The sequence below is a fragment of the Heloderma suspectum genome, chromosome 1, assembly GCF_057233095.1.
Source record: "Heloderma suspectum isolate Gila_16-S chromosome 1, 16-S_ref, whole genome shotgun sequence".
NCBI lineage: Eukaryota > Metazoa > Chordata > Lepidosauria > Squamata > Helodermatidae > Heloderma > Heloderma suspectum.
Genome location: NC_139458.1, coordinates 307,882,385 through 307,905,113, shown reverse-complemented (window position 1 = coordinate 307,905,113; position 22,729 = coordinate 307,882,385). Strand labels below are relative to the sequence as shown.

The 22,729-nt window shown below is 41.9% G+C and overlaps 1 protein-coding gene across 3 annotated transcripts in view; it reads left to right on the top strand.

Annotated features, from left to right (window-relative positions):
- BACH2 (BACH transcriptional regulator 2) overlaps positions 1 to 22,729 on the top strand; it is a 248,706-nt gene that overhangs the window by 14,701 nt on the left and 211,276 nt on the right. The window contains exon 1 of one of the 3 annotated variants that reach the window (XM_084827117.1): positions 17,067 to 17,119. The exons of the other annotated variants lie outside the window; for them this stretch is intronic. The gene's annotated coding sequence lies outside the window, so the exon portion shown is untranslated. Of the gene's footprint in view, positions 1 to 17,066; positions 17,120 to 22,729 lie in introns of those variants that run through there. 3 annotated transcript variants of the gene reach the window in all.

Sequence of the window (22,729 nt, the reverse complement as noted above, 5' to 3'; positions counted from 1 at the left end):
ATCCTAGTCTTATTGTGTGTTATGGTTTTAAATTGGTTACACCAACTTGGGAGTGGCTTGTACATATTTTAAATACATTTCCCCTTTTCCTCTTTCCTTTTCTTCCCCTGGCATACACTTTCTTCCTTGTAACTAATGAGGAAGTCTTGACGATTTAGCTCTCCCAGGACACACCTGCAGAGCTGAATCCCATGTTTTCAGTGCCATTGGAGGACTCCTAGCATTGTGCAAATAGGTAAAGCTCATTTGAGAATCACTGTGCGTTCTAGCCAGTGATCTCACAATGAGGGACCATGACCTTTGTGAATAGGCAGCTAAGTGCCTGTGGACTGCAGGCGTCAGATGCACTGAAAAGTGCATATCTGGTTCCCTCTGGCTCTCAGCAGGCATAGCTTCGTTGTGACCAGCATGATGTTGGTACCGTCAGGAGTACATTAAATCCCAAAGTCTCATTATCCCCCTGTGGATTCAGCTTGTTTCATTGTGCTTCAGTGGTTGTAGCTGTCGGCATCAGAGCCTTCCTTCATTTATAAGAGAATGAAAAGTTTGCAGCGCTTACTCTTCTTTAGGTTGTGTCTATACAAGCACAGAGCCACATATTGGTTTGTACATTGTCTTCAGACTGAAGTGCTACTGATCAGCATAATTTGTAGCATGCTATGGAAGTTGTTTGCATCAGAGGCATGCAGAGATGCATCTAAACACCTGGGATCTATGTCTAGACCTGCTCTGCATGGCATTGGGAGTGTGTGATATAGATGCCAGTTTACCTTTGCCATGCCATTCATGACTCAAGAGGAGTAAAGTATACTAGTGTAAATATTGTGTCACATATTAATACTATGCAGGGTCTTATACTAAATTCAGATTTGCTAATTCCTTTATAACTTCTACCTTGACAAGAGTCCATTACTTAAGACTGGGATGGCTAACTTCTGGGCCCTAAGAGTGGGTTCAGTCTTTTCTGGTCAGCGAACTAGAGGCTTGAAGTGTGTTTCTTTTATTCTCTATAAAGAAAGTCATATCCCACAATACAGTTGGTAGCACCTAGGAGTAGCAGTTTCACACTTGCAGCTGATAGCCTTTGTGCCGTAATATTTCATTTCATTTATTCCGTTTCTATACTGCCCAATAGCTGAAGCTCTCTGGGTAGCTTCAAAGATTAAAAGCTTTAAAAATACATCATACATAGTATAAAAACCATTTCCGTATAAATGTATGAACAGACAGCACACAGACAGGCACAGAGATATCTAAATAATTTTAACAATCAACAAAAAAAATCCAGGACCTGATTAAAACCTCATCATATGCTGCCAAATTCCTGAGAGAAGAGCAAGGTCTTAACCTGGCTCCCCAAAGGAAAACAATGCTAGCACCAGAGTGGGGAGATTGTTCCATAATAAGGGCCACCACCAAGAAGGCCTTCTCCCATGTTGCTGCCTTCCAAGCTTCCATCAGAGGAGGCTCCTGGAGGAGGGCCTTAGAAGATGGACATAGTGTCTGGGTAGGATCAAGCCTGGGAGAAGCGCTCCATCAGGTACTGTGGTCTCAAGCCATGTAAGGCTTTATAGGTTAAAACCAGCACCTTGAATTGGCTTGGAAACATACAGGCAGCCAGTGCAAGTGGGCCAGAATCGGTGTTAAATGTTCGGATCTTCTTGTCTCTGTAATCAATCTGGCTACTGCAGTTTGCATGAGCTGCTGCTTCTGAACGATCTTCAAAGGCAGCCCCACATAAAACACATTGCAATAATCAAACTTGGAGGTTACCAGAGCATAGACAACTGAAGCCAGGTTATCCCTGTCCAGATTGGGGTGTAGCTGGGCTACCAACTGAAGCTGGTAGAAAGCATTCCATGCAAACTCAGGCCACCTGAACCTCAAGTGACAAAGATGTCTCCAGGAGGACCCCCAAGCTACGAACCTGTTCCTTCAGGGGGAGTGCAACCCCCTACAGAACAGGTTGAGTACCCTCCATCTGGTCAGGAGAACCACCCACCAACAGCATCTTGGTCTTGTCTGGTTTGAGTTTCAGTTTATTAGCCCTAATCTGGTCCATTGTTGCAGCCAGGCACCAATCTAGCACATCCACAGCCTCACCTGAAGAAGATGAGAAGGAGAAATAGAGCTGCTTGTCATCAGCATACTGATGACAACACACTCCAAAACTCTGGATGACCGCACTCAGTGGTTTCATGTAGATGTTGAATAGCATGGGGGACAAAACCAACCTATGCAGAACCCCCTGTTGGAGAATCCATGGGGCTTAGCAATATTCTCCAAGCACCACCTTCTGGAATCAACCATCCAAGCAGGTGTGAAACCACTGCAGTGCAGTAGCTCCCACTCCCAACTCAGACAATCGTCCCAAAAGGATACCATGGTCGATGGCACTGAAAGCTGCTGAGAGATCAAAGAGCATCAACAAGGTCACACTCCCCCAGTCTCTCTTCTGACACCATACAGGGTGACCAAGGCTATTTCTGGGCCAAAACCCAGTCTGAATCCCAACTGAAATGGATCTAGATAATAGATAACTGAAATGGATCTAGATAATAGATAACTGAAATGGATCTAGATAATAGATAACTGGAGCTAGTTGACAACCACCAGCTCAAGGACCTTGCCCAGGAAAGGAACATTTGCCACTGGCCTGAAATTATTAAGATTTTCCTGTTCCAGAGAGGGGTTCTTTAGGAGTGGTCTTGCCACTGCCTCTTTCAGGTGACGTGAGACAACTCCTTTTCACAAGGAGGTGTTAATCACCTCCCTAGCCTAGCTGTCTGTTCCTCCCTGCTGGTTTTTATAGACATAAGACATTTTTATAAGATTAAGAGATTCAAAACTGCATTAAAGCAGATAACATTAAAGCACTGAATATATCCTATCTCTCAGAGTTTGAAAAAAAAATGAGTAAAAATTGTAGGGAAACATTTTGCTAGACCTTGATTAAAACTTAATTGGGGTCGCTCATGACCAGATAAACGTTGTGAGCTAGTAAGCAAAATTGGTTGCTCTAAAGGAACAGGTATTAAGAACCAAGATGAATTATCTTGTTATTAGTCAACTCTGATAAAGCCCCCTGACCATTGATAAATAGAGAGTAGAGATGTAAAATCTCTGGAAATTTTAAGCCATGAGGGGGAAAAATAGATTTTTCTGAGGGGTTCCAGAAGAAAAGACAATTTTGGGGAAATAGAGAAAAATATGCAATACTTATCCTTTTTAGTGCTCTTTATAGATCTAAAGGTGCTTTGTTACTTTAGGAACATAACATGTATTATGTATAACTTGGTTTGCTTACAAAATTATCATTAGAATTAAAAACATTTAAAAGTAATTTTTTTAAAAAATGTAATTATTTTCTAAATAAACCAAAAATACTTTTACATTTAATACACCAAATAAAATAATTTTAAGAGCAAGCCAAGTTATACATAATAAAATTTAGGTTCCTATTTTATGTCTAACCAGAGGGAACTTCAGTGAGTAGTCCTTGAAATACTTGAATTCATCCTAGAAGTCAGAAGAAGCAGGAAGAGCTGGAGGCAGAGGAAGACTGATGTACAGCATCTGGTGCTACATGTTTTTATAGCATTCTTATTGAATATTTATTGATTTTCTATTGTTTTTGTTTTGCATACTTTTGTATTGTTTCTGTTGCTTACACTGCCTTGATAGGGTTCTACCCTTAAAGGTGGCCTAAAAATTATTTCAAATAAATAAAATATGTTCCTGTTTATGAGGAATTCGTTTGAGTGGGGTTCAGGGAAGTCTTGTCTGAAGAGAGAATTGTTGAGAGCTTATTTAGCTCCAAAGGACTTTCTTACCTATTAGGAATGGCAACTAAGCATATTTAAGAACCTTTAAGCAATCTCAACTTATGATTTGAAGAGTGCCATTTTATTCCCTTTTCTAAACAATTCTCCTTAATAAACATATTTTTGTTCATTTTGAAAGGTTGTCTCTAGCGCTGGTGTTAATCCCCTGTTTACACCATAGGAACCAGGCGACTGAGTTTCTTTGGTATAGAGGGTCTATTTTGGTGGCAGCCTTTAAAGGTTTTATGGCTGAGGCAGCAGTCTATAATAGTGAGGTCTAATTGGGAATTTAATGAAAAACTCTGGCAGTGAGTTCCATATCCCTAAGATTCACAGATTTTTTTTTAAAAAGAAACATAGGTGGGATAACCCACACATTGTCCTGTTACATGGGGTGTGTATAGTTGTGGCAGAATAACCTACAGTGTTTCTCTCACATGTGGGTTTTAGAGCTACATTCAATGGGCAGTACCTTACACTGATGCTGCTGTTTCCTTTGTGCTGGTGGGAGTGAATTAACAGTTCTAAAAGTAACCCTGGAATTGAGTGGAAACACTTGTTTCTGAATCTGGACAGGTCACCGAAGCTCCCTTCTGAGAGCTTCATTGACTTACCCCATTCCAGAAACTAGCATTTCCGCTCATTTCGGGTTGCTTTTAGGACTGCTAAATCTCAGTTGCACAAGTGTTTGCTCTCGCTGGCACATGAGCTCAGTAGAATACTACTTATTCACTGCTACAGCATTTAACCTGAACAAGAAACAGAAGTCGCTATAGACCAAAACCCAAATGGTCAAGATTACACATTTTCTTCACATATTATGATAGGGTGATTCTAGTCACATGTTGGAAAACTGAGCATGAACATCCCAAAATGTCTTATTAGTAAAATATATGTTAATAAGGAAAGGAAAAAAATGACTATGTTGGGAATTTTACAGAGAGGATTAAAAGAAATCCTCCCCTCTCTCTCCCCTCCCCCCTCCCCATGGCTTCAAAACTTTTATATGTCTAGTCTTAAGTAAAGGTCTTACTATTACTTCATTTTTAGAAAACATTGTGGAAGAGTAAAGGCCATGAAGCAATATATGAACACCTTCTCTTAAATGTTTTATTAATCATTCTAAAAAAAAAAATCATAATCCAAAATTGGTCAATTTCTCAGAAAAAACAAATAAGGTTATTGGAAAAAACCTGTTTTTCCCTGTATTTTTCCATTTTTGTTCCTAGGTCTTCACATCTCTAATAGATTAGGGGGAGTGGGGGAGAAAATTAAAAAAATTGAGTGTTGTGGAAGCTGTGAAAGAAATGGGTGTTCTTCATTTCCACCAATATGTATGAGTCATTGGTTGCAGGAGGCTTTCTATTTCTAATAATAAATCTATGCAAGACTTTCAAAATCTGTGGTGTAAGCTCCTACTCATAGCGAAAGGTTGGAAAACATTATATGAAGCAGCTTGCTTTTTTTTTAATGAAGGATTCATTGATTTCTCCACTGGTGCTTGTATGGCTTCTCACACCTTTAGTTGCTGTTGCTGCTGCTGCTGTTGTTTAAGTAAGAGGATTCTTTTTGTTCCTCCAAGCCCTGTGTCATATTTGTTGTAGATGCTAGCTGCATTGTTAAAGAACTACACCTCAGAAGGGAGAAAACATGGACTTCCCTGTTTTAAACAAGCATAAACTGGAATATTCCTCTTAATCCTACAGTCCAGTTTCCTAGGCAGCCAGAGAACCACATCTGACCCACTGAGTGTCCCTATTTCACCTGTTAAGCCTCTGCTTCTTCTTTTCGCAACACACTCTACACGCTTGCTCTTGCAGTTGGACAGGACAGGTTTTGTCCCCTGGGATGGTAGACTGGTTTTTCCTACAACTTAAATGAACACATTGCTATGGAACTATTAAATCACCTTTTTTAGTTCTAACGTGCATTGTGTTTTTGACACTTATTTCAGTGTTGGAAAAGGTAACCTGGAAATAGCCATAAGAGATAAAGAAAAAACACGCAATATGTAGGGCAGAAACCATCCTGCTTAAGTAGTTCATTCTATATTTTATATATATATATAAATTGAGATTTTAAGGTAAGACAGATGCTCTAAATTCTGTAGGTCAGAGGATTAGAAGGTAATTTACCCTCTTGAACTTTAGCAATTTACTTGGAATTAAATACCATGTGTTTCACGAAAATATTCTTACAAGTGGCAGTGAAGCCGTAGTCATCCTGATTCGTAGCATGATAATTATTCAGCTCAATATTTCATCATGTGTAAATTATCTTTTTAGATAGCCCTAATTTTCTGAATCTGTTGCACAGAAATGGTGAGGCCAAATAAGGATGAGGGCAAGATAAAATGGCCTAACTTACGATTGCTTCATAAATGTTTTATGGGGCCATGTGATGTATTTTTAGAATTTTTCTGTATGATGGACCACATTCTTCAGTAAATAAATATTTAGTGCTGATAACAGTAGTGGTAATCTGCATTCTCTAATGTAAAGCTGCCAAATGATTGGCATAATGATCAAAGCACATTATTTAGGAGTAAAACCTACCAATTTGTGCGCACCCTAGTTCCTAGGACGTGTACTTAAGATCCTAGGTTTAATATGCTAGATTGAACAGTAGCATGATTTATCAGTGCTTTGAGTTGCACTGTTTACTTATCTGGGACCGTGTTTTCAGTGTTTAAAAATACCTTAAAGATAAGATGAGAAAGCTGCATTATTTTCTCAGCGTTGATGAACCAGTTGTCTAAATATACTAGTTGTTTGGTTTTAGTTTGTATATTTTTAAAGGCTTCTATGAGAAATCATTGACACTAGATGCTTCATCCATAGTCCTAGTTTTAGCGGTCACTGTGTTTAGAAATGTGCTGTTTTTACCTGGAATACTATGGCAGGCTTGCTGAAATTAAAGAAAAGAAATCGTTTCTTTGAAAGGGACTTGATGCAATATAATCACGCACCTGTATTATACTGGTGTCAATTATTCACTAGTATAGTTGGGACTCATAGAAGCTGAGTGAATCAGTAAGGGCGCAATCCTATTCAGTTAGGCAGCCGCCTCCGAACTCAGAGGCGACCACCTGTCCAAAGCAGGGCAGGAGAAGCATGGAGGGGATCGTTCCCTCCGCTCTTCTCCTGCCCTGCATTTTCAGCTAGACAGCCGATTGCGGCTGTCTAGCCACGGGAGGGCAGAGCAGGGGAGGACGCTGCTGTATGACACATTGGATGTGTTGTACAGGCATTTCCACCCTCCCAGCCCCGGAATGCCCCTTTTCAGCTGCTCCGTGCTCCTCTTGCGAGCGCAGCGCATGGGGCTGTTCCGTGCTGCCTCCGAGGCAGCACAGAAGTGGAAGGAGGTCAATTCTCAGGGAACTGACCTGAGAGCATGGGCTCTGAGGTTGGTTCCCGGAAAAATAGATATCCTATGGCCGTCTAGCCACTGTCTAGCGGCCATAGGATTGCTCCCTTTGTTGCCAATGGTAGAGGTGAAACAACAGAAAAAACATTATCATCTGGATCAGGTTGAGACCAATACCTGAATTATAAACAAAGGCAAAACAGAGTTTAGTAAAAACCCTGGCCTGCTTCGCTTGTAACGAGAAGCCACTGTGGGTGAATTCCCCACATGGCTTCTTGTCATGGCACTGGCTGCCATTTTGAAAATTCAAGCCACAGTGGAGGCAAGCCACAGCTTGTTGCTATGTGTGATCCTGGCCAAGGTGGGTCTTTGAGGTGGTTAACAAGCCACCCGTAACCCTAAAACAGGCCATGGGTTCTCGGTGGCTTGTAAACCACTCCAGTAGCCTACCCTGGCCAGGTTTGCCAGGGTAACTACAGCACATCCTTGCCGCTGCTTGAATTTTCAAAATGGTAGCTGCCACCACAACAAAAAGTCTTGCGGGAAAGTTCACCCGTGGTGGCTTCTCATTACAAGCAAATCATTCTCATTCTCATTCTCATTCATTCTCTCTCTCTCTCTCACGCACACACCTGTCTGCCATAGCTGCATAATCCTACTATACAATATCAACTAGTAGAAACTGATGGTTGATCAGGAAGTGTAAAATATGATGGATATTTACACGATCTTATTCTAAAAATCCCTTATCCTTACCCTGATGAATTCTATGATCTGTGCAAGATGAATTCTATGATCTGTGCCAGCAGAGTGAGTATTATGAAATTAGTGCACCAATTTTCCAAGAGTGAGTTCTGTGCAGCATCTTATATAGAGGGAGGATGAGAAGCATTGTGCACATACAGTGCAGGAGGGTATTTGTATATTCTTAATGACTGGCCATTCACTGGCTTATGACAGGATTTAGGACAGGTTCTGGACTTTGGGTCTAATCCAGATCATACAAAAAGCAGGACCCATTGAAATTGGTAGGCTTGCTCCCAGATGAATAAGGTTGGGGTGTTAACATCATGAGCTTCCACAACTTAAAAATAAAGACAGTTAGTCCAGTAGCCAGAGAAAGTTAAGCAAAATGTAAGGCCTACTGACCTCCATAGGACTAGAGGTACTTTATTTTAGGATTGCAGCGTTTGCCAGTGTCAAAGGAGTGGGGGTGGGGGGGAGGAGAGGAAAGGGGCTACTCTACCTGGGCCCACAACATGCTTCATTCAAGGTCTACAGGTGAGGGAATGTGAGAATAGCCTTCTGTATAGTAAGAAGTGGGGTAAGGTGGCCCTTTTCAGTAACGTAAAGGAGCAAAATGAAAGTGATGAAGTAAAAGCTCATTTCTCCCTCCCCTTCCCTTGAACAGCATTATTTGAGTCTATTTGTTTCATGTGGGTCTTTCTTGAGTAAATGTTTTACAGAGAAAAGATGGCCTGCCTTATGCACCAGAGTTTAAATTGTTAATTAGGTGGCCTGTTCCAAAGGAAATGATGGGTTGTATTCAACGGTGCCCTTCTGCAGGCGAACCAAATTTGGTTGACCAAATTCCACCCCCCCCCAGACCCTGTACACACCCCAAATTTGCTCTTGAGAGTTGGGAGACCCTCTGAAGTAGATCTGGGGGATGCATGAGGGGGGCTGCAAGAGGGAAGAGGGTAAGGGAAACTCCCATTGTCACTACATTTCATAATTTGTATTACACTGTATACATTACTGCATTCTGCTACATCTACTTTCAATTTGTTCATTGAAGATGGAATTTCAAGGTAATGCAATACGGAAATATAAACATCTATACCAATAGTGCTTTTGCGTAGGCACTATGGTGTCCTGCCTCATGTTGGTTTTTTTCATTCTTAATCCTGCAGGCTCTACTAAAGTGGGATTGGTGACTCATTCAGTTGTCTTTCTCAGATAGTTGCTCATCTGCCAGTTGAGGCTTACCTTCCACTTGGTGGAATTTAATGACTAATGCTTAATAAGGGTAACCACCAAGCTCTCAGCTGAGATATGCAAGCATCAAAAAAACAAACAATATCCAGTTTAACCATGTCATGGTTTTGAAGCCAGTAGAATTTGGCATGCTTGCCAATTGAGTTACAACATAATTGCTTTGTTTAGTCCTGCTTTACCTTTATATATGAATAACCATATATAAAGGTAAATTTCTCAGTACAGAATAATACAAGTTTTTGCACACTGCATCATGCTTACATTTCATTGGCTATATATTAGACCAGGCTCCCCAACCTTTTTGGACCTGTGGACACATTTCAGAATTTGAGAAACTGCTGTGAGCACCGCCACAAAATGCCTAATCAGTGAATCACTGCTTTAGCATCCACCTGTTGTGTCTGTGGATCTTATGCTGCGTCTTATTCAGCAAAAACCTTTGTTTCATGTTAATAGGACACTGCAGTGTCTCTTTAATAAGGGATTATCTAATTCAGCTAATTGTTGGAGGTGCAATACAGCAAAAGCTTCTTTTAAACATATGTTTTGGCAATGGCCAGTAGTTGCTTCTTTTTGTGGGTAGCTTATCACACAGATACATCTTTTACTGGGACAGTCTTTAATATTCACTGACGCACATGCTCTTTTAAATTATTTACCTGCTTCATGGAAATTAACAAACAGTCCGCATAAATGTGTTCTCTGCACCCTTTTGACAGCTAAAAGACTGATATTAAAACTTTGGAAGGATAAACATTCACCTCCTAGAATGCAATGGATTGCGCACCTTACAACATGTTCAGTATTTGAACGAGTGGCATTTGGACGCCACCTTCAAATGGATACTCGTTTGGATGTTTGGGCTGCTTTTGTTGAAACCTATGTATAATTGCTAGAAAGATGTATGCATTTCATGCAAATCTATGTATGTATATGAAAAAGGAAAAATAAAAACAAATATAATTTTTCAGGTGCCTGTGGGCAGCACATTGGGGACCTCTTCACAGATGCTGCATTGGGGTCCCCTGTATTAGACCACCTGAGATTCAAATTCTAGTCTGCAACCCAGAGTCTATATTTTGTTTTTTGGATTTGCATATTTTTTTCCCCTGTATTCTAAGTCAAATAATTTATCTTGCTGCTCAGACCACAAGATAAATTAATAAAATAGTCAAAATACTGCAATGGATTCAAGAGTCTTGCATGTTCTTTTGGAAATTGGAGTTCAATAGAAAGATCATTGAGGGTTGTCTTGGCATCTCAACCTGTCTTAAATAACATGAAAGGCGTGTGAAAAATCCTCAATAGCCAAAGAATTGAAAGAAGCATAAGTTGAACACTGCCAGTCTAGAGTAGGGTATCAAAAATAGTTAACTTGCCAACTAGTTCATTTGTTCCCTTTAAATAATTCAGCTTCCCTTTGTATATCGCCACCTCTTCTTCTGGCTGATCCTGCAGAGAAGTTGGTTTCAGATCAATCTGTTATTCACATGAAGCTACAAATTCACCATTTTACATGTAATTTGCTAAACCGAATCAGTAGCAGGGAGAGGGGAGATAAAATGGTGTCCTCATTATTTTGAATAATTCATCTGCTTGCTTGCTTAAAGCAGAGTTTTGTAGCTTGATCCTGGTAAGGAGGGTTTAGCAGTCGGGATCTTAAATGTCAACAACAAATAGCAAGTACAGTCCATTGTTTGTTAGCTCCTTTACTACAACCCCGTTCCTTGTTTTTTTTCTTTCTCCCCCTTCCCTTTCTCATAAGCATCTTTGGAAGTTGAGTCCTTATAGTCAGACTGCAGAAACTCTGGAGCAGGTGTGTGCAATCTACAGCCTCTGGCTGCCCACCTGTGGCTCATGGAACTCTGGGGACCCCACCCACTTTCCCCTGCAGCCCAGCTGACCAGCTGGACTGCAAGGGAGAAAAAATGCTTTTTCTGGCACTGTTATTAGCAGTGCTGAGACAGCACTCTCACTGGGGATCTTTGGGTTTTGGGAGAGGTGAAAGCCTCTCCTAACTCCCAGCAACCTTACCTCTGAGATAGCCATCTTCCTGCTGCTAGTAACGGTGCAGAAGGAGCTATCTCTCTGGAGATTTCTGGAGGCTAGAAGAAGTGAAAGTCTCTCCCAACCCCTAGTGACCTGGCTGGCAAGACCTCTGGCTTTCCGCGAGTAAAATTGGCAAAAGACAGCTATGTCATTGCTCTGAGCTGTATGAAAGAGGTTGGAGAGGCTGTATGTCTATGGGGGCGACAATCATTTGTGTATGCCTGTGGGGGGATGGACAAGGATGTAAGTGTTTGTGTGCATTTGTGGACATGTGTGCACATGTGTAGCCTCTGGCCCTCCATACAGCATGGGATGCGGCCATTGGGGCAGAAAGGTTGTGCACCTCTTCTCTAAAAAGACAAACTTCTACATGGCTGTTTAAAATGTTTATAACCTGTCTTCCCTAATTACTCATATCCACCGTTGCTGGCCAGGAAAAACACGGAGTTGGGGGTGACTTTATTTGCTGAAAATAACCATTTGTCTGATGGGGAGGGTTTCAAAAAGCAAACCCTGGGCTGTTTGCTTTTAAACAGCATTCCTATTACCGAAACTCATAATTATAATTGGTGACAGAAATGAAGTGCTGTATCATTTAAAAACACACTCACATTTATTCAAATGTACCAAGGCTGTAGCCAATGGGGTCTGTAGGATACAAATTCTTTCAAGGATATGCCAAGCCTTTTCCTTTAATGTTTAGCTTCCGTTTGGAGAAGGGGGGGGGGGATAAGTCCAGAAATCAAGCATCTAGTCCTTTTTACTTATGGAGATACTCTGTATCATCTTGGGGCATTTAGGAACACATGGAAGCAGACTAGGGTGAAGAAGACCAGTGTTATTAAGCCCTTTTCTTCTAATCTGAGGTCTTAGTGGGTTGCCAGAAAGACCTAATGAAGCAGGCATCCTCACAAACTGGAATACTCAAAGCTAGGCCATGAGGTGAACTGGAAAAAGTGCATAGAAAATGAATTTCTTGGCAACCCCCTGAGGTCTACATCATCTCTGCATGTGTTCATAGGCAATAATCCCTGGGACCTTGGGTTAAATGTCTTCTGTAAAATTCCTGAGTCTTTTTTGGTAGGACACATGTAAAGCAGGGGTAGGCAACTTGTGGTCCTCAGGATGTTTTGGCCTACAACTCCCATGAGACTTCACCATTGGGAATGCTGACTAGGGCTGATGGGAGTTGTAGGCCAAAACATCTGGAGGGCCAAAAGTTGCCCACCCTAGATTTAAAGGAGCAGACCTAAAATAAAATTTTACACTCAGTGCTGTAAAATGTTCAGGGCCATACGAACCAACTAGGCAAAAATCCAAAGTGGTTTTTGTTCGTTTTTGTTTTTGCACAGCCCTACTAGATAATATACTGAAGGCAGTACACTGTCATTACAAGCACATGACATCTCAAGGAGAAATATATTCCTGTTATGCCTCTGGCCTAAATTGCACTGATTGTTCTCACAGTTCTGACATGTCTACCAATGAGAAAAGTTCCTCTAATCGTGCAATTGAAATTGAAGGTATATCTGATGCTATTGGCTTTGAATGGGATGTTGTGATTTTGAAATGGTGAAGTTAAAACAGATTTTCTCTCAGAAAATATTTACTAAAACGTAAGCTAAAATGTAAACAGTTTTATAGTATTTCCCCAGTTCATTTATCCTTGCTAAAAAAACCATTGATTACCCTGATAAGACAGTTGGACATGTTAATTTTGTTCTCATTAGCTTTGTGTGTACACATTTTCTTTAATGCTGCCAAATAAGAAAAATAAGATGTTTTTTCCATGAAACACACATGCAGTTGTTGTTATTCTTAAAAAAATAATACAGAAATGACCATGCATTGACTCTTCAGCTACTTTACATGGAGTGAAAATGGAGCACACATAAGGTATTGTTATTTCACACGTTGCACTGTGTATTCTGCATTTTTTCCGTAATGCCTCTCACAAATTATTTCAATACATTGCATCCACCCCTCTGGAGTCCAGATTGGGCAAAAAGTGTGGAAATTATAGCCCCAGAGTTTTACACAGACCAGGTACAAAATTCAGTTTTAGGGCTGTTTCCTATCCAAAAGATAGCAGGAAATCTTTTGTAGAGAACTTTTAACCAAAGGTCCAGGGAGTTATTTTCTATATAAAAAATGTAGGGATTATGTAGTCCCCAAGGGGTTGCCACAAAATGATACAATGGTAGGCCGCACCTCAAGGTTTAAGCTTGGAGCAGGTTTATTTCTTCATGTGCGGTTTGTCAGAGTTGTTGTTGTTGTTCAGTCGTTCAGTCGTGTCCAACTCTTCGTGACCCCATGGACCATAGCACGCCAGGCCTTCCTGTCCTGCGCTCTCTCCCGGAGCGTGCTCAAGTTCATATTCATTGCATCAGTGATGCTATCTAGCCATCTCATCCTCTGCCGTCCCCTTCTCCTTTTGCCTTCAGTCTTTCCCAGCATCAGGGTCTTTTCCAGGGAGTTTTCTCTTCGCATTAGGTGGCCAAAATATTGGAGCTTCAGCTTCATTATCTGTCCTTCCAATGAGCAGTCAGGGTTGATTTCCTTTAGGATGGACTGATTTGACCTCCTTGCAGTCCAGGGGACTCGTAAGAGTCTTCTCCAGCACCACAGTTCGAAAGCATCAATTCTTCGGCGCTCAGCCTTCCTTATAGTCCAGCTCTCACAGCCATACATTACTACTGGGAAAACCATAGCTTTGATTAGACGGACCTTTGTCGGCAAGGTGATGTCTCTGCTTCTTACTATGCTGTCTAGGTTGGCCATAGCTTTCCTCCCAAGGAGCAAGCGTCTTTTAATTTCATGGCTACAGTCACCGTCTGCGGTGATCTTGGAGCCCAAGAAAGTAAAATCTGTCACTGCTTCCATTTCTTCCCCTTCTATATGCCAGGAAGTGATGGGGCCAGATGCCATGATCTTAGTTCTTTTAATGTTGAGTTTCAAACCAGCTTTTGCACTCTCCTCTTTTACCCTCAACAAGAGGCTCTTTAGATCCTCTTCGCTTTCTGCCATTAGGGTGGTATCGTCTGCATATCGGAAGTTGTTGATAATTCTCCCAGCAATCTTAATTCCGACCTGTGATTCATCCAACCCGGCATTTCTCATGATGCACTCTGCATATAAGTTAAATAAGCAGGGTGACAATATGCAGCCTTGTCGTACTCCTTTCCCAATTTTGAACCACTCGGTTGTTCCATGTCTGGTTCTTACTGTTGCTTCTTGACCCTCGTACAGGTTTCTCAGGAGACAGGTAAGGTGGTCTGGTACTCCCATCACTTTAAGAATTTGCCACAGTTTGTTGTGATCCACACAATCAAAGGCTTTAGCGTAGTCAATGAAGCAGAAATAGACGTTTTTCTGGAATTCTCTTGCTTTCTCCATGATGCAGCGAATGTTGGCGATTTGATCTCTAGTTCCTCTGCCTCTTCTAAACCCAGCTTGTACTTCCGGTAGTTCTCGGTTCGCATACTGCTGAAGCCTAGCTTGTAGGATTTTGAGCATTACCTTGCTGGCATGTGAAATGAGCGCAATTGTGCGGTAGTTTGAACATTCTTTGGCGTTGCCCTTCTTTGGAATTGGAATGTAAACCGACCTTTTCCAGTCTTGTGGCCACTGTTGAGTGTTCCAGATTTGTTGGCATATTGAATGCAGCACTTTAACAGCATCATCTTTTAGGATTTTAAATAGCTCATCTGGAATACTGTCATCTCCGCTAGCTTTGTTGTTACTAATGCTTCCTAAGGCCCACTTGACTTCACTCTCTAGGATGTCCGGCTCAAGTTCAGTGACCGCACTATCATGGCTATCAGGGACATTCAGATCTTTCCTGTATAGTTCTTCTGTGTATTCTTGCCACCTCTTCTTAATCTCATCTGCTTCTGTTAGGTGCCTGCCTTCTTTGTCCTTTATCATGCCCGTCTTTGCACAAAACGTTCCCTTGAGATCTCCAATTTTCTTGAAGAGATCTCTAGTCTTTCCCATTCTGTTGTTTTCCTCGATTTCTTTGCATTGTTCATTTAAGAAGGCCTTCTTGTCTCTCCTTGCTATTCTCTGGAACTCTGCATTCAGTTGGGTATATCTTCCCCTTTCTCCCTTGCTTTTCGCTTCCCTTCTTTCATGAGCTACTTGTAAAGCCTCATCAGACAGCCACTTTGCTTTCTTGCATTTCTTTTTCTTTGGGATGGATTTCGTTGCTGCCTCCTGAACAATGTTACGGACCTCCGTCCATAGTTCCTCAGGCACTCTGTCTATCAGGTCTAATCCCTGAAATCTATTCCTCACCTCCACTGTATATTCATCAGGGATATGATTTAGGTCATACCTGAACGGTTTAGTGGTTTTCCCAACGTTCTTCAATTTAAGCCGAAATTTTGCAAGAAGCAGCTCATGATCTGAGCCACAGTCAGCTCCAGGTCTTGTTTTTACTGACTGTATGGAGCTTCTCCATCTTTGGTTGCAAACGACATAATCAATCTGATTTCGATATTGACCATCTGGTGACGTCCATGTGTAGAGTCGCCTCTTGTGCTGTTGGAAAAGAGTGTTTGCTATGATCAGCATGTTCTCTTGGCAAAACTCTATTAGCTTTTGTCCTGCTTCATTTTGTACACCAAGGCCATGCCTGCCTGTTATCCCGGTGATTTCTTGACTTCCTACTTTAGCATTCCAATCCCCTATGATGAAGAGGACATCTTTTTTTGGTGTTAGTTCTAGAAGGTGTTGTAGGTCTTCATAGAACCGATCAACCTCAGCTTCTTCGGTCTCAGTGGTTGGGGCATAGACTTGAATTACTGTGATGTTGAATTATTTGCCTTGGATTCGTACTGAGATCATTCTATCATTTTTAAGATTGTACCCCAGTACTGCTTTTCCCACCCTTTTGTTGACTATGAGTGCTACTCCATTTCTTCTAAGGGATTCTTGCCCACAATAGTAGATATGATGGTCACCTGAATTAAATTTGCCCATGCCTGTCCATTTTAGTTCGCTGATTCCCAAGATGTCGATGTTCAATCTTGCCATCTCATGTTTGACCACCTCCAGCTTACCTTGATTCATTGATCTGACATTCCAGGTTCCTAAACAATATTGTTCTTTACAGCATCGGATTTTCTTTTCACCGCCAGACACATCCACAGCTGAGTGTCCTTTCGGCTTTGGCCCAGCCGCTTCACTCTTTCTGGCGCTACTTGGAAATCCCCTCTGCTCTTCCCCAGTAGCATATTGGACACCTTCCGACCTGAGGGGCTCATCTTCCGGCATCATATCTTTTAGCCTTGTGATACGTTCCATGGGGTTTTCTTGGCAAGAATCCTGGAGTGGGTTGCCATTTCCTTCTCCAGTGGACCACATTTTGTCAGAACTCTCTGCCATGACCTGTCCGTCTTGGGTGGCCTTGCACGGCATAGCTTATGGCTTCACTGAGTTACGCAAGCCCCTTCGCCACAACAAGGCAGTTTGCTATGGTCCTGGACACCTTTTGGAATTAACATTGCAAATAACATTGTAAATAATTGATTTTGCACTTTATTTCAGTTACTGTATAATTTGGTGTTCCCCCACAAGGGACATGTAAGAAGTGCTTTTCATATGCCCAGGGGTTGTTCTTTCTAACCCCACCCACCAGACAGTTGCCAAATAGCTCATTGCAAAAAAAAGCAGTTGATGAGGAAAGAGGTGGAGAGGAGTAGGAAGAGCTGACAAAGGAGAGTGCATAGATTCCTTGTTTCTCATGTGGCTTTTGCTGGCTTGGGAAGAAGGAACAAAGACTTCACGTTTGTTCCTTTCACAGGCTTATTATGGAATGAAAGACTTGTACAACTGCCTGCACATGTCTGGAGCCATGTGATACTGAAAGTGTGCTGAAGGTAAGCAGGTCTGGGTCTGGTTAGGTACTGGATGGGAGACTGCCAGAGAACCTGATGTACACATAGCCTTGAGTTTTCTTCAAGGAAGAAAGGTGAGACCTCAATTAAATTTGAGTGGAGGAGAGATTGAGGCTTGATTTTAAATTTTGCAATGAACTGGTGGATGTCCCATGTGACTGCGCAACAACTAAGACTCCTTCAGTCTAACAAGCCAAGAGGGTTATCTCTTTTAATTCACGGAGGGAGTAATCCTATGGCCGCTAGTCAGCGGCTAGGTGGCCATAGGATATCTGGTTTTCAGGGAATGGAACTTGGAGCCAGAGAACCACAGTTCCCAGAGAACCAACCTTCCCCACTTCTGTGCTGCCTCACAGACAGCATGGAAAAGCCCTGTGCTCCACACTCACAAGAGGAGCACAGAGCAGCCAAAATGGGGCGTTCTGGGGGGTGTTCCGGGCCAGGGAGGGTGGAAATGCCTGTACTACACATCCAATGTGTCATATGGCAGCCTCCTCCCCTGCTCAGCCCTCCTGCAGCTAGACAGCTGCAATCGGCTGTCTAGCCGAAAATGCAGGGCAGGAGGAATGTGGAGGGAACATTCCCCTCCATGCTTCTCCTGCCCTGCATTGGATAGGCTGTCACCTCTGAGTTCGGAGGCGGCTGCCCGTCTGCATAGGATTGCCCCATTAATGCGTGAACAGCCATATTAGTAAAAGTACCATATGTGCTGATGATGGCTAATATGAAAGCTCTGCCGGATGTCACTGCTGGCTGTTTAACGTCATGACAGCGTGATTAAGGGTACAATCCTATGCATGTTTAGACAGAAAAAAGTCCTACAACTTCCAGCATTCCCTAGCCAGCATGGCTGGCTGTGGAATGCTGGGAGTTGTAGGCCCTTTTTCTGTCTAAACATCCATAGGATTGTGCCTTTAGTCATTGTATGATGTCTCTGTCTTCAGGTGACTAGGGATGCAAACACACCCCTTGCATCTTGCGTGCCTTGGGACTGAGGAGAGATTACTGTGTGCTTGTGCATTTTTTGTGATGGTTGACTAGTCAATTTAAAATTGGATGATGTGGCCTCTGAATCAGAAGGAACAAACACCTGATGCAGAATGCTTTTGACATTTTATTATCCACAAACAGATGTGGAAGGAAGGACTAGCTATCTGCCTATGCAGTCTATAGGGAGGGCCTAACTTACAATTTTAGAATTGTAGGTTAGAGTAATAATGATGTATTACAAATTCATAATCACTTGAGTGTGGTATTATCTTAATGTAAACTACCTCTGGACAAACTGGTTTGGCAGAAAGAAGACAAGTGAAACCTTTTACCCATTTGTAGACCTGAATTTAATTAGCTTAAAATAGCGCTAAAGGTCCCTAGACTGAACAAATTCATTCTTTCTCCTTAACTAGGTAATTGGTATAAAACTTTTAACTTATTATTCTGGTTTTCCATTTATACCCAGTGGCTTTAAATTAGAGCCTGGCTACATGTTACATCCATCACATCAAAAGTAGCCATGTATAAGTCAGGTTCTGCCAGTTGAGAATGCTGAATATCCTCTAGAAATGGGCAGAGCAGGCTAGAGACACAAAGGTGCAAATACAGGAACCACGGGCCAACTTTCCCCACCCATGGTTTATCTCTCATTTACTGGCCAGTTCGCCCTAGTGGATTGACTGGCGAAGAAACAGAGGCAATTATACACTAAAGGAGGGAAGGTAAAACAGACATGAGCAACAGTCATAGGCAACCAGCAGCTCCTGTCCCCCAATGTGTTGGCCTACAGTCTCCTCTGTCCTTCTTTCTCTGCCTTGTTTGCATTCACTTCCAGAATGTTGGCAGCAGGTATGAATACATATACAAAAACGTGATGGGCTATATCACAGAAGTGTCTTGAGGAGCCCTGCAACTTTATTGTCTTCTGTCCCAAGTAGCACTTTCCCTGCTCCGTGCTGCTTTTTAACTTTTCACAATAGCTTCTAATGCACAGGGATTTGGAGGTGGGGTAGTAGCATTTATTACAGTTCTGCAAAGAGTCCTGCTACATGTACAAATCACAGTTCTGAGAAGAAAGTCTTCCTAGATGCACATACCTTTCCACATGCTCCTTGTGGCATCGACCTGCGGTAATATTGACAAATCAGTAGCTTAAACTCAAAAAAAGGAGCTAATCAGAAATAGGGGCAATAAATGCTCTTTTCTATTTTTAAGATCTGGGGAATTCTCTTGATCACCAGTACACACGCAGAATCGTAACAGCAAGTTCTTAGAACTGTGTTGCAATGAAGCCCTAAACCAAGGGTTCCCAATGTTTTTTGGTTGGTGGGCACACTTAGAATTTTGAGAGAATGTTAAGGGTGCTCTCACAAAATAGCTGCCATCTGGTGGAGCTTGTCTGTTTATAACACAGCTATTGTGGTGGGCATGACCAGTCACAAAACACCCATTTCCCAGAAGGCAAACTGGGGAGACTAAAAGAAAAGCAACTTGCTCAAGAATCTAGTTACAAAGCAGAGGCGGGGTCTAACCTCTAAAACACAAAGCTACTCTTTTGAACCCAAATAAAGAAGGCACTGGAAGGCAGCACTTCACTTGCAACATACCCACCCCCTTGTTAAAAATTTTAAAAAGTGTTAAGAAATAAAATAAAATTCAGGACTGGGAGGGAGCCTGATGGGCACCAGAAGATGTGACTTGAGGCACGTTGGTGCCCACGGGCACATTGGAGACCCCAGCCTTAAACAGTGGCAGTTTCTTGGGTGAAATACCTTTAATCTCAAATTGATATAAATTTGGACATTTTGGAAGATTTCATAAGAGACATGCACGGGTCTTTAAAAAAAAAATCTAATTTGTGGTTGAATCTAAAGTGGGTAAACATGCAACCAAAAACCCTTTTTGGTTGCAATTTACAAAGCTGGTAGTCTTGTCAGTGATTCACTTTGCAGGTGCAGTTCGATTCAGTTAAATAAACCACTACTTTAAATAATCGCTCGAGTGAAACATAGTTAAAAATGGCATAAAAATGTTTGCTTTCCTTTTTTACTTGTCTCCCCCCGCCCCCCAGTCTTCTCCCCCTTCCATTTTAAGACCATATATACTGGGAGGGGGTGGAGGAGCATCTTTGGACATTTGAAAGGTAAAAGCTTTTTCTAGGCATACTCTTAAAACTAAAGTCACTGTAAGCAATCTTTGTAAATTATTTAGGCTTGTCTAAACAATTTATAATGTTCTATATGATGTGAAGCTCTGTTGTGTAGTCTCTACACCTTCTGTGAAATAAGCAAATGGGGAAAACGTCTCTTTAGCATTGTGCCTGAAGGGCCCTTTTAGGCTTTGGTTACATAGCCAATTTTTAGGACATGGCACCTTTTAATTCTCTTAATTCTCCCTTTTTTTCAGTAATGGCTAAAGTGTTGTGCTTAGACCTGGGAAATTCAGATTCAGATATTTGCTGCCATGAAGCTATGTAAATTGCCTTAGGCAAGTCACCAGTACACACAAAGTTATTGTAAGGTAAAAATGCTTCTCCAGGCTCCTTGGAGGAAGGATAAGATACAGATATAACAAATAAAATACTAATTTACATCAGGGATATCTGATCCTTCAAAATTACATGGTTGTACTTCAGTAATTTTGTGTAGAAGATGAGAATTTTGGTAGGGGCAGTGTTGTGAGAAGCAAAGGCCCTACATAAAAATCTAATGCATCTACTTATGTAAAATCCAAGGTTTCTAAACTATTTAAAATATTTTAGAAGAATAGTTAATCCATGTTGTCTGACTGCTGTTAGTTGATCCTTTTGTACCTCTACCTTAGGGGTGGGCAGTATGTGGCCTGCCCTCCTGGTGAATTTGGGGCAACCTGATTTTTTAAAACGTTTAAAGTGGGAAAATGCTATTGAGCACCAAAAAGGTCAAGGTTAGCTTGCAAGTAAGCTAAATTTTACCCTTTTGATGCTCTGTTGCAGCTATGGAAACCATTTTTCCCTAAAACATTTCTTCTAAACATTTTGTTTTCCTAAAACATTTTGTTTTCTAGTCACTCCTGCAGACTGTGGTCCACAGCAGGGTGTGGGGCAGGGGGGCAAAAATGGCTCCAAGACCTCCCAAAGTTTCCTACCTGCTTAGACCCACTTCCTGAAATCTAAATCCCTAAGGAATGAGAATAGGCAGGGAAAACAGGAAGTAGTTTATGGGAGACTATGCTATACTAAAAGTACTGTTATTGAAAGTGTTATTATTAATTATAACTTTAAAATCTTTATGTGCAATGAAGTTATCTATGGCAATGGGCAGAGAAAAACTGTAACATTATTTTGCGTGTCCAGGCAAGGCTATTTGTAATGTGTAAATGCATTTCTATCTCTAGTATTTTTGTAAATAACAGCTGTACCCCCCACCCGCCAATCTTCATTTGGAACTACAGTGCAGGGGTAACCTTTTCATTAGTGCCATTTACCCCATGGAAGCTGTTAGTTCCTGAAGCTGTTAGTTGTCCCTTTAATAGCAATGTGTAGGCGCTGCCTGAGGTGGGAGAGAACACATGCTGCCCCTGCTGCATGGCACCCCGTCCTGCCAGCACATCACATGCTCCCCTTCCCCCTTCTCTTCTTCCTGGTGTGTGACTTTGCATAGAGCCAACATACTGTCAGAAAAAGTAAGGGGGCATGTGACAATGGAAACAGAGGGAGGGTGGCTGTTCCAGAGAGCCCTGCCAGCCTCTCTCTTGCTGCGGCAAATGCCATGGTGGGTGAGCAGCTGGTGGAGCTCTACGGAGAACCTGCTTGAGGGCCCTCATGGTGGAGGTGGGAGGAAGTGGTGCAGTTCGCCACTCCTCCCACTCTGCCAGTGCCCTTCACCCTGCTTCATGGGAGGGCTTGCCTTGATAAGCACACTATTGTGACTAATTCTGACATGGAGTTGGAAAAAAGGGCTTGTTAAAAACAACAACCCCAAAACAAGTTACATAAAAAGGCCAATTCTATATTCCTATAGTCTACTACTAGAGTCCTGCTTTAAAAGGTGATAGCAAGATATGTGTATGAGCAGTCTAATCTAATGGAAGTGAGGGAAAGCACATACAGATTAATTACACCAGAAGGCTAAAATAAAGCTTTTTCTACCCACTTCCATCCACCCCAGCATAGTTTGTTCATCAGTGTAAAAGAATTGTCAGAAAAGGAAAATCTCACTCCTGTGGATGTGTGTATGTTCTTTAATTTTTCACAACTACACTGCCCAGTACCCCTTACAGGGGGTGGGGGGAGGCTCTGTCCTGCTTAAAATAATTTCCAAGTACCCTGTCATTATAGCCTGTTAAAATAGTTCAAGTAAATTAATAGTGCTAGCAAAAACAATTTTGTGACATCGATTTGCCCTTTTCACTGCTCTTTGTATAGGCGCTCATAGCTCTGTGCATACTCTGTGGTTGTTGCTGTGCAGCTGGAAATTACGTGGGAGACTGTTGGCTTCCTCTGAGACAGTTACAGGTGGCCAGATGTGGGTGGGGTGAAAGGAGGAGAAGCTGCGGGAGAGGTACAACACCCACATCCTTTGGCATACACTGTAAGAGCTGCTACTGTTTGTTGGCATA